Genomic DNA, 15,532 nt, shown 5'->3' with positions numbered 1-15,532 from the left:
ACATTAGGGGGGAGGGGGAATTAAAACGTGTTTGTTTGAATAAAACAAAATCTGCTGAATGTCAACATGTATTTGGATTCAAATTTGGGCCCCAGTTTTCAAGTTGTCCAAATCAGAGTCCAAAAGTAAACTGCTTGATTTCAACTCACATTTATCGTATGGTGGTTCTTTGATATGCAGAATCAAACTGTGTATTACGATTTTTGATTTCAGCCTCTCTTATCAAATTGATTCACATTGAAATCCAAAATTAAACTGTGATTTCATAAAAAAAAAAATCATGTATTTCTATCTTTGATATTTGACAACTTTTATTCGATGTCAGCCCTTTTGTGGAGTCCAATATGTAATCACATTCAACCAAGCTTCAATGTTGTGTTCATACTTGCCAATACTGTTCAGGGTTCTGCTGTCATATAAACTAAAGATACACCGGCAGAACATTTTACTGTTAGTTGTTTTTGTGCTTTGAACAATTTGATCAGTCAACCCTTTTAGTTGATTTTTCTAGCTTTACTTTTATGTTGGGTGTTATACCCCTTCATATGTTAGGATGGTTTTCTACCAACAAATTTAATATTTTGAATATGTCCCTCCCAAATCAGTAGCCTGTAATTCAGGGGTTGTTGTTTTTAAGCTGTATTTAATATTTTTCTTTCTTTTATTTTTTGTAATTTTGAACATAAATCAGGCAGTTATTTTTCTTGTTTAAATTGATTATATTTTGTCATGTCAGGGCCTTTTTATAGCTTGCTTTCCGTTTAGGGTCTTGCTCATTGTTAAAGGATGTATGCTGACATTTGGATGTCTATCAATTGGTCACTTGTGGAAAGTTATCTTCTTGGCAGTTATTCCATATCTTTATGTTCTGCTTCACATGTTTAGAAATATTATAAAAATGTGAATCGTGAAAATATATTTTGAAACAAATCAATGAAATTTCAGAGGTATTGCTGTCTTCACTTTCGTCAGTATAGAAAATAATGATATTGTTTAATGTACATTTACTACATACTGTTTTATCTGTATTGACATTCTTTATTCTCTCCTTAAAGATATCAACTATTTTTCAAATTGATTGATTTATTCTCTTTCATCTAATATACATATTTACAACCAAAAATTCACAAGATTTAAGTACAACATATATACCCAACAATGATTACATATATACAATGTACAGTTGAATGGTTTGTTTTCTTTCCATATTTGTTCATTGAAATAAAGATTGATTTCAAGATCATAGTGATACTTTCACGATTTTATCTATATTATGAATTTCATAAAAAGAGGAACCGTTTAGAAATAAAAAGAAAAATTACAATACAGTAAAGTGTCATCTGATATGTCTTACTAATCGCATTAATAACTGACGTATGGCACCTAAACACTAAAATTTCTTGAAACATGGCTCGTTAGAATTATTTAGAAACAATTTTTTGAAGTGCAAATAGCCATTAACCTTAAGCCAAAAGGTCTCAAGAAAAAGATAGTTTTTTCCCTATGTATTCCATGTATAAGACTCATTAACGTTTAATTATTTAAAAATAGACTTACAGCCATTTTGTATTTAGAAAGCATAATGCACATGTTCTGTGCCTAAATATTTTTTATCTATATAAAATGTAGCCTAATTTTGGTTTTTATTTTCAGGAATTAGGTTTACATGTAAATAACTGCACACGTCTAAATCCATAATAAACCCGGTAAATTAAAAAAAAAATCAGATCTTATCATTTACAAATACAATTAAAATGCAATGCACATTATTTGTTAATAAGACATAAACCTTCACCCTTATTGTAATATATTAAAATAGGAAGATATATATCTAAAAGACAAACTAGATCGATCAACAAAAGACTAATACCTTCACAATATGCCATGCTCTAATTTGTATTGGCAAATTGTTGTGGTGAAAAAGTATACAAAGATCCACATCTCACTAAAAACTTCTTTTTACAACTTATTATTTTACATGTTTGATGGGTATTTTTATTTAAAGAGACTGCAATTAAATTATTTGTTCTTTAAACCTCAAATGGTATCTTAAATCTGCTGATGATAGAATTGTGAAATTACAAACAATACAAAAAGAAATGGAAAAATGAAATGAAACAAATAATCAATTACAAACGTTAACATATAATTATCTACTAGTATATTGTGAGGGACATCAGTAATCTTGAATACTGAACACCAATATAAATACAAAACATGATAACTTTCCAATAATGCTCTCTTTATGAATGTTAATACGATGTAGTTCTTATAAAGAATAACTAAATATTATGACAGTTTGGTCATGTATCATTTTTATCAGTTTTAAAATTTCTTTAGGTTTTTAAGAAACTGGAGTACTTGCTAAGGACATAATTTTAATTTAGTAACTGTATCAGTTTATTTTCACAAACTGATCCACGCTTAAATAGATTGAATGTCGATTGTTGCTATTTTTAGACATTATATATATATATATATATATGTATATGTATATTTGCTAATTTGCACAATTCTTTTTTTGCAACCTTTGCATTGAAAAGTCCAGCATGAATGAAATTTGTCGACCTAAGTTTAAATTCAATCATGTTTTTTTAAGAATGTGCAATTTCTCAATAATGAACTCCAAACTAAAAAAAAAGGCATAACAATTTTGAGTATGTTCTGTACGTCTATTTAAAAATTCTGCTATTATATATATTAATCAACATAAAAAAAATTGCCAAAAAAACATTGATTGCAATAGCTTTTCTGATACTTTAAAGGTATTGCATTATCAATTAATATGATCAATACGATACATCATGTCCATTGTAGAGGGTTGGCACAGGGGTTATCTTAACGTATTGCCCTATCCAGCCGTGGTTAGGTGGTTACAATGAAACCCACAAGAACTGTAGTGTATTCATAAATTCAATTATCTCCATTTACACATGCTACAGCACAGAGACTTCTAAAAATTTAGTTGGGATGGAAGGTTCAGTTTAAAAAATATCATTATTTGATATGGATGTTGCTAATTATGTTCCCAAATCTTTTAAAACCATACATATATAAATATGAATCCACTTTCCAAAATATTGAGTTAAACTTGTGTGACATATATACCAAAATGAAAAAGAGAAGTATTAATTATTTTATTCAAAATTAACAATAAAATGAACAACAGCTTCTAAAAATGTGTGATTTCTAAACTTATTTCAAATACAATTATCAAAAGATGCCTGTTTTCAAAACTTGATCTTTTTCTATAACATTATGTACAAAGACGCAAAAAAATAATGAAATAAGAAATCAAATTATGTTGAATCTATGAAGCAAATGCAATAACTTTCTCCAGACCGCTTTTCACAACGTCTTCTTCCTTTTCAAAGGGAGGTAATTCCATCATTATCTGGCTGCAGTTGTTATCTCACCACAAATCAATCATTGTTTGTTAGGGTTAAACTTACCTCCAAATAAATAAAAATCATATCAGACATGCCTTGTGACTACTTTACCTGAATTCAGCCATCTCCACTGGAAACAATTTTATGTCATCGTACCCTATAATTCAGGGGGATCAGTCATTTCCATTAAATTACTGTGGGTAGCTCCACTCAAATGTAACTTCAAGACTCAATATTTAAGATAAAAGATAATGAAATGACCAATCGGTTCTCTCTCATTTTGTGCCCCTGTTTGAAAGTAGAAATGTCTTTGGTAGCCCACAAGATTCTGTTCCTATTTGGAATTTTAACCCTTTTGCGCCCCTCCAACTATTGACAATTTGCCATGACAGAACTGGTCATTTGTAATGATCTCTCAAATTTCGTAAAAAGGTTATTATTTTGAGTAAAGATATAAAGATAAGTATTAACCCTTAATATTTTACTATACATCTCACAAACAGTTATATAATGAGAGGAGGAAAAATCTATCAAATATGTTACACGATAAACAAAGTTATTGAAAATTGGGCTCAGGTTTTTCCTCAATCAAGATTTGAACTTTTATCTAACAATACTGTCTTCTCTAATTCAATATAAATCTTACATCCTGTTGTTTATCACCTTTTCTCAATAACAATAGACAATATTTAAGGATGCTGAAAGCTGTAAATTCTGAATTTATTGCGTACATTGATCATTGCAATTTGTCTTTTTATACTAATTTTTGTGATATTGAGAAAAATCCTGTTTAATTCATATATTTTTTTTAAAATGCGAGTTCAAATTACTGCGACTATTACCCAGGTGAAATTTTTAACAATAATAAAAACATCGTAATAATTTCTGAATTTACAGTGATTTACTTCAATCAGTTAACATACCTTCTTTAAATAAAAGAATAGTGGCAGACAGACATCTTATCACTCTAACTGTAACGTCTTTGCAATGTCTACAGAATACATACCTCATTTATCCATCTCAATTATGAAGAAACTCCTATGTTTAGTTCATGTTTTACTAAAAAGTTAATTTCCTGAACTAAGAATATTTTGAATAATGTCATTAAAAAATATGAAATGTAAGAACTTAAAAACAATGATTGATTTATGGTCCTGTTAGTATCTTCTTCCACGGAAACCACCACCACGTCCACGACCTCGTCCACGTCCTTGACCTGAAAAACATTAAAGTTATGTCTGTGAATTAAAATTGTAATATATCATAAAAGAATAGAATTTTAATGTCTCTAGCATTTCACATCTGATCTGATCAAACTCCTGACATGCGATTTTTATTCAGTGAAAATTAATTTATTTTTTGTGGGAACCATTAAGAGAAAAATTGTATTTTCTTGGTTTTGCTCAATTCTGCTGGACACAAAACTATTGAAAGTTGGTTAAACATTTATATTTCAACTCTAGCAAAATCCATGAAAACAGGTAACGCAATAAAAAAAAAAAATATTCATAGTAAAACTGGTTAAGCTATTTACAGAACTGTCTCATCAATGTTACCTGCTTCATATGTGCCAGCTCGTTCACTGAACTGTCCACCAGGGGGTGAATATAACGTCACATCTTTTCTAGAATATTTCTTAGCACTGGAGCCATTGGAATCCAAAGATGTGCTTCGTTTTTGACTGAAATTAAAAAGATACATAGGAATTTTACTATTTTGTGTCTTGATTTCTAAATGAGACAAAAACTTGACCAGCATCCCTGCATGTAATTGAATAAAGTTATATGGAGCATAACACAATTGTTCCTTTCACTGATGCCATAACAAAATCTTCTTGTACTACAAGAGTTGTAAAATTTCAAACTACTGTAGAAATATTAATTTTCGTGGGGTTGTCTGTTTATAAAATGTCATGGGGATTTAATTTCTTGCTTTCCAGTAAATGGAGGTGATACTATATGTAGGTTGAATTTTCGTGGAGGTTTTAATTTCGTGGATATATTCTTTCCACAAAATAAACGAAACTAAATCCTCTACAAAAAATGTCTGTTGTTACAGTATCAGCAAACATGGAAGATGTACACAAAGGTACCAAGGCCATAAAAAAGATTATGTTTGTAAGCCCTAACCCTACCTACCCAAAAAAAGAGCTGGCTTATCAAAATCGTTCATTGTCTGTTGTGAAAAAGTGGTTTTGTTTTAATCAGATAGGTATGGAGACTAAAACACATTTCACATTTTAATTTCTCTTTGAACAGGTCTTATGCTATACTGTGGATTTATTAACAATAGTTGGGTACCAATTTTAATGAAATTTGTGGGTAGAGGGAACTATGAAAGTAGATGGCCAATGAATACAAATGTTCTTAAGGAACTTTTGCTGACAACTTGTATGCAAGTTTTACACAATACTCGAAAAATAAATGAATACACAGTACACTGAAATGCAGTCAACTTTAGCATTTGATAGTTCATTGATAACATCCTGGCGTTTCACAAACACACAACTTGTAACGTCTCATTTCATTAGCCGATAGATTCAAACACAACAACAATGGTAGTGTGCACGTGAATTGAATCAAGTGACTGAACATAGTTTTTACTATATTACTACGAACGTAAAAACAAGACATTGACAATGTATAGTGTACAAATCTTTGGTAAAAAGAATTGAATAAATGTTTTGTGAATTTCAAATAGTTGTGTCAAAATATTACATTGCAGCAACAAAATTATCTTGTTCCACATTATTAAAAATATAAGGATAGAATAAAATACATGTGCCGCTTCTACACGGATGATTGATGAACCACTTTCAATTTCTTTCAATGTCGTAGTTTCTCATAATAAGGATCTCATAACAGAGGGTCATAATACTGATCCTTTACAATAATTATAATTATGTATGATGGGTTCCACATTGCTCATTTAGTGTTTTCATGCTATAAAACGAACATACAGAAGTTGACGTTACACAGTAGCTAAGCGTTCTGTCATTCAGAAATTACGTATCATAAACGGAGCAAATTGCCCCCCAAAATAGAAAAAAAACCAACAGTAATGTTTATATTTGAATGAAGAAGTACTAAGTATGCAATGTCCTACCAGGGTCACCAAGAAATTGAAATAAATTCAGTGGGAAGGCATGCTTTTGTTTAACTGATTACGTCTCACAACCTTTTGCTAAGCTTGGTCACAGTTAAGTGTACATTTGTCATTTCATGATTTATACCTGACTACTGTATGGGATTGCTGATTTTTGAAGGCCGCATGGTGACTTTTAGTTGTTAATTTATGTGACATTTGGGCTCTTGTGGATAATTGGCTCATTGACATTCATACCAACTCTTCTTATTCTATAAATTAAATCATGTGCTTGGGGCTATTAATGTTTGAATCTTCCAATGAAATTTTCATTTTTTCTCAATTTATGAAAATAAATAAATTCACCATACAACATGTATGATACAGGAAGAGTTTCCTCCTTTACTTTGTCTTGTATTTGATTTTAACTTGATTACCAGAAATCAATACCCTGTGTACACACAGAGTATACCATTGATCAAAGTGTTTTATGTTCAAAATAAGAGACAGACATTCAAGGTCTGGGTATTGATTCCCTTAACCCGCAATAAAATGTTTAAATTAGCTAAAATCAATAAAAAAAAAAATAGATGTGTCAAATCAACACGAATGCCCCCCCTCCCTCCCATCTCAAAAAGTTGAAAAATCAGCAATTTCAATAACACATGTGGACACAAACATGATGGTGGTCTCACATATCAAAATTCAGTTCAAAATCTGGAGGCGTGTAGAAAAAAAGTCTGAATAACTGATTTTCAAAAATTTAACATAGTCCAAAGCCCGTAATTTCGGCAAAAATTAGCGGAGTGGAACGAAACTTTAACTTGACCTGTAACACATCTTGGTTAACTCACATGCCAAAAATCATCCCAATATCAGAAAGCGTTTAGAAAAAAAGTTGGTATAACTGTGATTTTCAACAATTTAACCAAGTCCAAAGCCCGTAATTTTTGGCAAAAAATAGCGGAGCAGAATGAACATAAACTTGATCTGTAACTCATCATGGTTAACTCACAAACCAAAAATCAGTCCAATATCTGAAGGCGTTTAGAAAAAAACTCTGTATAATGGTTTGTTGCGGAAAGACGGAATTACAGAATTTCAGAATTTCTGACAAGTGTAAAACTATATGGCACCAACAACTTCTTTGCGGGGCCATAATAAAAACTTTTTTATAAAAATGGTGACACTGATTATCAAAAAAATCCCTACGTTTAATGGTTATAATATGCATGGCAAAAAATTAATTATCAAGGAAATTCATGTCAGATGTTTCTAATCATATATACATTTCATATTTGATAAAATTGAGGAATTTATAAAAACAGATTTTTCAAAGTCGAAACTTTTCCAATGAGGTAACACACATACATGCAGGCGTCAAAAGGTGTTACAATGGAGTACAAAAGGTTTAAAGGCAATTTGTTCAGGTGAAAAAGGGTTAATTGTTATACATACATGCACATCTAGATCTTGTACATGCATTTAATTAAATACATAAACCATATACATGTATGTATCGTGACACAAAAATCAAATTATATAAACATGGTAGCCCCTAGAGGTCTTTTTTGGTGAACCTATATACAGGGCTCACACTACTTCAGAATTATAGGGAGAAGTGACTTCTCTTTTTGAAACTGATAGGGAGAAGTGGTGAGATTTGAAAGAGAAGTGCTCATTCGCGTGGTGCGCTACAAATTAAGCCTACAATGTTTGGATTTTACAATAGTATAATGGGCAATATGTAAATAATGTTCTTTTTATATTGCTCAATTCATATCAGAGTCAAAAAATTACAATTAAAGTAACATTTGAAATTAAAAGTTGTTTAAGTTTTACTAAGGTTCTTGTGAGAAACTACCAACTAAATCATTGTAAATAACTAGCACTAAAAAAAAAAATATTTTAAAAAATGTAAAGAAATTATAATATATCAATTACAATTTAATTTAGAATTAACTTGTGTATGAAATTCAGTGTTTCTCATAAAAAAAATATAAAAGTTATCAAGCTGGGCCATAATATATTGATATTAGTATAATAGTCTCAGAGTTAAGCAACTTTAATCAATAGTTTGAAACAATCCATAAAAAATATAGGGAATTATATACACCAATCAATTAGTTGTAACTAAAAGTCTCTTAATGCGTGTGGAATGCGTAATTTTTCCCTTTGGGATCAATATTGTTCCATCCGTGCGTCCGTAGTAATTATTGTAAAAGTACGGATTTCAGTCATAGCTGGTCCGGTTCAGATCCGTAGTTTAGAAATCGGTCAATGGCGGACAAATGCAAGAAAATTTACAAAAATAAACGATGTTTGACGAGTTATTTGGAAAGGAACATGACGTTTTTAATGCAATAAATGGATTAAACATTTACTGGAGGCAACTTTTATCACGTTTAAATGAAGTAACAAACTTATTTTGCCACCGAAATTTAGGTTGATGTACGTTTTCGAGTAACAAGCACCGGAACTTGCAGAAATGCACGAAGTGATAAATTTTTTTTTTTTATCAAATAACCTGCTACACACTGCGAAGACAATGCTTCAACCTCTTTTCTAAAGATAATGAATCGTTTATGTCTGATTTTTTTTAATTATCATTAAAAAATTCGTGTTTTATCAACTTGGTAAAAATTGGAAATGTCCAATGACGGAAGCGACTGAAAGCGACTATCGTCATGGACAGGGCGACTTGTTTTCGCTTTTGGGGGTCGGGAAAAGCGAAGTGACGGTCGGGAAGGCGACTTCTTCGCCCAAGTCGCCTGGTAGCGTGAGCCCTGGTATATATATGCATTGTTGTGATGTTGGTCTTTTGCTGTACCTCAATTTCATCACATGTTGAATTGTTTTTTGACATTTTTGGTCAGTATCATGTCCGTGATAAACTGTTGACACAGTGATATGCAATTTTGATATTATTGTCATTTGAGCTTGAAACATGTTATATATGCAAAACATGCAATTGTAAATTAAGGTGCAAGGCTAAAATATATAATCTCTGTGGAAATAAGAAATGCAAATGCTAATATAGATGCAAGACAAATACAACTGACCTATCATATTTGGTTCCCTTTAAATTGACCTCGCTAGGCACAAACATTAACATATAACCTAGGTCATGTAGGTTATAGTTTCAAAGTTAATAGATCATGTCTGAGGGCATGGAGGGGTTGGGTTAAAATAATTTTCATGGAAATGAGATGTGCCAATGTTTATAGAACTGCATGTTATCAGATATCATTCACCTACAAATGACCTACACTCACCTACCACTTGTGTTTCCCTTACTCTCATGTCAGATTTTCTGGAAGCTTGAAGCTTTGGAGACAAACACAGTGGAACTGTTTAACTAAAACTAATGTCTCCCCCTTCATAACAATCAATTATTTGACCTTCAAAATTGATGGTAAAAATACTGGTCGTCTTCTACTGTAGGCGATCATGCCAGATGTCACCAGGCTAAAGGGTCTGACCAACAGAATTAATATCAGATCGCCAAATGACCCAAATAAATTGCTTGTATATATGTAATGGTAGGTCAAATTATCCAGTGATGTTGTACTAAATTCATTGTATCATATATCTATCTAAATTCTTCTGCTTAAAATTAAACCACTAATTATTCCTTAAAATGTTACAATTCACCGGCAATTGCATTTATTCACTGTACATCTGAATTCCTATGTCTCCTATGACCTTCTCCTGTTGCCTGTTCTATGGTCGGCTTGTTGTCTCTTTGACACATTCCCCTTTTCCATTCTCAATTTTATTTGTACATATTTAATCTACCCAAGGGCAATAACTACAGTTAATTCAGAAATTATTGCGAAAATGCGAAAGAGTTTACAATCACAATAATTTAAACTCACATTTTGAATTTTTTTTATAAGAATTAAACAGGATTTTTCTAAATATTTCAAAAATTAGATTCATATTTTCATGATTTTAGTCTAAAAGGAAAAAAAAAGCAATAATAAATTTATGCAATAATTTCTGAATTTATAGTTTAACCCTTTCGCCGATGAGTCCCGGTTTACCGGGATTCACGCTTCAGATAGCTGCAGGGGTTAAAATTAACATTTGGTACTGGAAGGTCCAGGACCTTTGACTCTCCAAACTGGAAGTACCACAACCTAAATTCAAGGTCCTACTTTTACTTAAAATATTTCATAACTCTGTTGGATACAAAATTAATGTGCTTTTGGTATTAGGTTAGCTTATTTCATTGTCAGTTTCACGGTTGTTCATGATAAATGTAATTGTCTTGTATCTAATTAGTTCAAGTAATCTTTTTTTTTGTATTGGGGTGGGTGTCACTGTGGGTGAATGTGTTGTCCCAACAATTGGTATTTAATTACTTATTATGCCATTATTATCTCAGGGCTCACACTATTTCAGCTTGATTTTAAAAGTCCACTAGAGCTTATGCTGCTTTGCTTTAATACATTCAGGTATCAAATCTAGTTGCACTATTTGTGAAAATAAAGTAAGAAACTTCAAGCTATTTTAACTGGCCCTTCAAAATTTAGAAAAAAAAACCCTTGAAATTGCAGTAATATGTTTCCACTTTAAAAACATTCATTATCAACATTTATCACTGATAAAGAAAATTAATACTGTCACATTGCATGTTGTATTGGATTTTGACATTAAAATTTGTCAAAAAAGTAATTTTGAGTTTCTGTATAATATATTTTTTGCTTTCTCTTTCTTTTCCATATATTTTTTGGTTTTCAATTCTAGTTTTTCTATTTCATAACCATAGATGTATTTTGTCACCTGCCTGGAATTTGTTTTTATGTAGTTGATCGCCCAAACCCGGAATTACCCTTATCCACTTCCGGAATCAGACCGATATTGTAAAATTTTGTCTTCACGGCATCCATTGTTTTTCAATTTTGTTGATCATACACGATTTTACTCAAATTTACACATTTCTTGTCGGCAATTTTTTGGATAAAGCTAGCGGTTGAACAAAATGAATAGAAATGAAAATTGCTGTCATGAATAATAAAGATGAAAAAGGTTTATTTGAAGACTTTGGTAAAAAGGTTTGAAAAGTTATTTTTTATTTTTTTTTCAAGTCGAAGGTCCGTCGGGCGTAGCTAGTAACCAAGTTGAAAGTCCGATTGCAAAAGTGGAAGGTTGCGGACCTCGGACCACCGCTAATTTGAACCCCTGAGCTGACGATGAGTCCCGTTTTACTGGGATCGGAATACCTCTTTTATATTTCCCGCTCAAAACAGTGCAAACATGAGTCATCTTTCTTTGATGAATATCCGGGTGAAAGTGTAAACATGGCGCTTCCGTTTGTTGAAAACCGTGTCAAAATCAGATGAAATTTATGGAATTAACGAGAATTTGAAATAAGGGAACATTTTTTTTGAAAGAATATATATGGAATAATTGAAGCCAAACTAGTATACTTTTTTGACATAAAATGTCGTTTTATGTACAAAACACTTGGAATGGACATTGTTCAAGTGTGAGGAATTTGTACAACCTCATAAAAATTTTCAAAATTTTGCCGTTCTGGGTTAAAAAATTACGATTTGGGGTCTAAAAGCAGAATTTTGAGAATTTCACCTAGATAATGCAGAAAATTTGAATATTTTATGAAGAAAAAATTATCAAAACATGAACAAAATTGTGAACATGGTGTTAGTGAATGAATTAAATACACAAATAACTACAAACAAGTTTTTATTGACATTTATTATGAAGATCTCCCACTTAAGTTATAGTAGCCAGGGAAGCCATCGTCTCAGAGTAGCTTCTGTCTGGACAGTAATCAGTGAAAGAGTTAATACAAGAGGCTGTCACAACGACAGCAAACCGGATTTATTACCATTTAGTTGTGTCCTGGCAATATCACAAGAACCATTACTGATGAATGGTGAAAGTGAAAATCGTCAATATCAAATTTGACCTCCATTTTGTCATCAGTATCAACATATTAAAATTTGAAAAGCTTAGATTGAATGGTTCATGAGTAAATGCAACAACCTGAATGGAAACGCCATTTTACGATCTTTCAAGAACCATAACTCCTGAACGGTAAAAGTCAAAATCGTCATTATTGAACTTGACCTCCATTTTGTCATCAGTAACAGCATATTAAAATTTCGAAAGCTTTGGTAGAACAGTTCATGCATAAATGCACGGACACGACTGGAAACTCCATTTTTCAATCTTTCAAGAACCATAACTCCTGAACGGTAAAAGTCAAATTCGTCATTATTGAACTTGACCTCCATTCTTTCATAAGTAACAACATATTAAAATTTGGGAAGCTTTGGTAGAACAGTTCATGCGTAAATGCACGGACAACTCCATTTTTCAATCTTTCAAGAACCATAACTCCTGAACGGTAAAAGTCAAAATCGCCATTATTGAACTTGAACTTCGAATAGTTGTCAGTAATAACATATTAAAATTTTAAAAGCTTTGGTTGAACGGTTCATGAGTTAATGCACGGACAACATTTGATTGCCGCCCGCCCGCCCGCCCGCCCGACTGCCCGCCCGCCCGCCCGCCGTACATCCCCAAATCAATAACCGACATTTTTGTCACAAAAATCCGGTTAAAAATGGTTTTTTTGTTCCTTAACATACTTAAAACTTTTTATAAATTGATCATTGTAGGTGGGGCAAAAAAAAAAGAAAAGTAATTAATGAATATAGAATATAAATAAATTTACAATTCAATTCATAATTCATAGCTGCATTATGGTTGTTTTGCCGAAACATCTCTGAAATACAATGAAGAAGGGATTTCACAGACTGTAATAGAGTAAATTACTGATACTTACAATTCCTAATGTCTGATATAAAAACAGCCAATCCTCGCATGCCATCTCCTTTCACAGCCGGCATGATGACCTCTTAACCTACATAAAATAAACATTTTATATTTGATATATAACTATACATTTGTACATGTAGCAGTCTATCTTTTGCCTGTGACAGAGTTACTTTCCTATATATTATCTCCCTTGGTCAGATTATATTTACTATTAGGAAATAATACAAGTTTGCAATAACTTGGTCAAAGTATTGTTACCTCCCTTGGCCAGATTATATTTACTATGAGGAAATAATACAAGTTTACAATATCATGGTGAAAGTATTGTTATCTCCCTTGGCCAGATTATATTTACTACGAGGAAATAATACAAGTTTGCAATATCTTGGTCAAAGTATTGTTACCTCCCTTGGCCAGATTATATTTACTATGAGGAAATAATATAAGTTTGCAATATCTTGGTGAAAGTATTGTTACCTCCCTTGGCCAGATTATATTTACTATGAGGAAATAATACAAGTTTTCAATATTTTGGTGAAAGTATTGTTACCTCCCTTGGCCAGATTATATTTACTATGAGGAAATAATACAAGTTTGCAATATCTTGGTCAAAGTATTGTTACCTCCCTTGGCCAGATTATATTTACTATGAGGAAATAATACAAGTTTGCAATATCTTGGTGAAAGTATTGTTACCTCCCTTGGCCAGATTATATTTACTATGAGGAAATAATACAAGTTTTCAATATCTTGGTGAAAGTATTGTTACCTCCCTTGGCCAGATTATATTTACTATGAGGAAATAATACAAGTTTGCAATATCTTGGTGAAAGTATTGTTACCTCCCTTGGCCAGATTATATTTACTATGAGGAAATAATACAAGTTTTCAATATTTTGGTGAAAGTATTGTTACCTCCCTTGGCCAGATTATATTTACTATGAGGAAATAATACAAGTTTGCATTATCTTGGTCAAAGTATTGTTACCTCTCTTGGCCAGATTATATTTACTATGAGGAAATAATACAAGTTTGCAATATCTTGGTGAAAGTATTGTTACCTCCCTTGGCCAGATTATATTTACTATGAGGAAATAATACAAGTTTTCAATATTTTGGTGAAAGTATTGTTACCTCCCTTGGCTGGATTATATTTACTATGAGGAAATAATACAAGTTTGCAATATCTTGGTCAAAGTATTGTTACCTCCCTTGGCCAGATTATATTTACTATGAGGAAATAATACAAGTTTGCAATATCTTGGTCAAAGTATTGTTACCTCCCTTGGCCAGATTATATTTACTATGAGGAAATAATACAAGTTTGCAATATCTTGGTCAAAGTATTGTTACCTCCCTTGGCCGGATTATAGGTACTACTGGTGAAAATATTGCACTAAAAATGGGGAGTTGATAGAAATAAAGCTTTCTGTTGTACGTCAGGAGATTTGTAACAGTATGTAAATAAAGTTTTATAGAGTAAACTTAATATGAATTGAATGACCATGATGACGTACATGTACGAGTTATGAATTTATATCTACATTATTATATATTGCAATTTCTGTCCTGTTTGTTTTGACAATTTCAATATTTTTTATATGCATGGAATCTGACATTCCTTGACCACAGTCAGTACTATCCTTAAAGCCATCACACGTCAGAGCAATCTTGGATTATATATAATTAGTTGTTTTTTTCTGTTTGAACAGTTGACCTACACATCCACAGTACACATGTGTATAACAATTATATATATCTGTCCCAAGTTTTCAAAATGTTACAAGCCAAAATTGCATGGAATTGGTTTGTCAAAATTTATCTTTTACAGGCAATGTGATCAGGGTGATGGAAAATTCATTTTAACCAATACAGACAATTCCCGTAACTCCTCCCCTTTAATTCTATATTTTTGTCTGGTTTACATGTAAAAAAAAAACATGATGATCAGGCCAAAATAAAAAGATTGTATGTTTTCCCAAACGCGACCGACCCAAAATAAACCCGCCAACTCAAATTCTTTTTTTGACGTTTTTTGGGAAGAATTTTTTTTTTCGGATTTATATTGGGTCCGCTCCGTCATCGTACAAAACTTAATGTTTGTCGTCTTTGCGTTTGAAAGTAACTGTGAATAAGATTAAAAGAAAGCGTATAAAAGACGCAGTTAATCGATATTCGATGTTCTCTGTTTTTATCTTCTTATTTAACGAACGTAAAGAAGTAAAACATGTGAAGTGGCACAGTTG

General features: G+C 31.7%; 1 long non-coding RNA gene across 1 annotated transcript; it reads right to left on the bottom strand.

The window, feature by feature from the left end:
• Window positions 1–1,717: 1,717 nt before the first annotated feature.
• On the bottom strand, window positions 1,718–5,068 carry LOC139482475 (uncharacterized). The gene is made up of 2 exons (XR_011654879.1): window positions 4,946–5,068; window positions 1,718–4,605 (listed from the first exon to the last, which is right to left on the bottom strand). It is a non-coding gene; the product is annotated as an uncharacterized lncRNA (long non-coding RNA).
• Window positions 5,069–15,532: the final 10,464 nt, after the last annotated feature.

The sequence above is a fragment of the Mytilus edulis genome, chromosome 7 (assembly GCF_963676685.1).
Source record: "Mytilus edulis chromosome 7, xbMytEdul2.2, whole genome shotgun sequence".
Taxonomy (NCBI): Eukaryota; Metazoa; Mollusca; class Bivalvia; order Mytilida; family Mytilidae; genus Mytilus; species Mytilus edulis.
The sequence above is the reverse complement of the archived record's forward strand: the minus strand, read 5'-3'. Positions and strand labels throughout refer to the sequence as shown.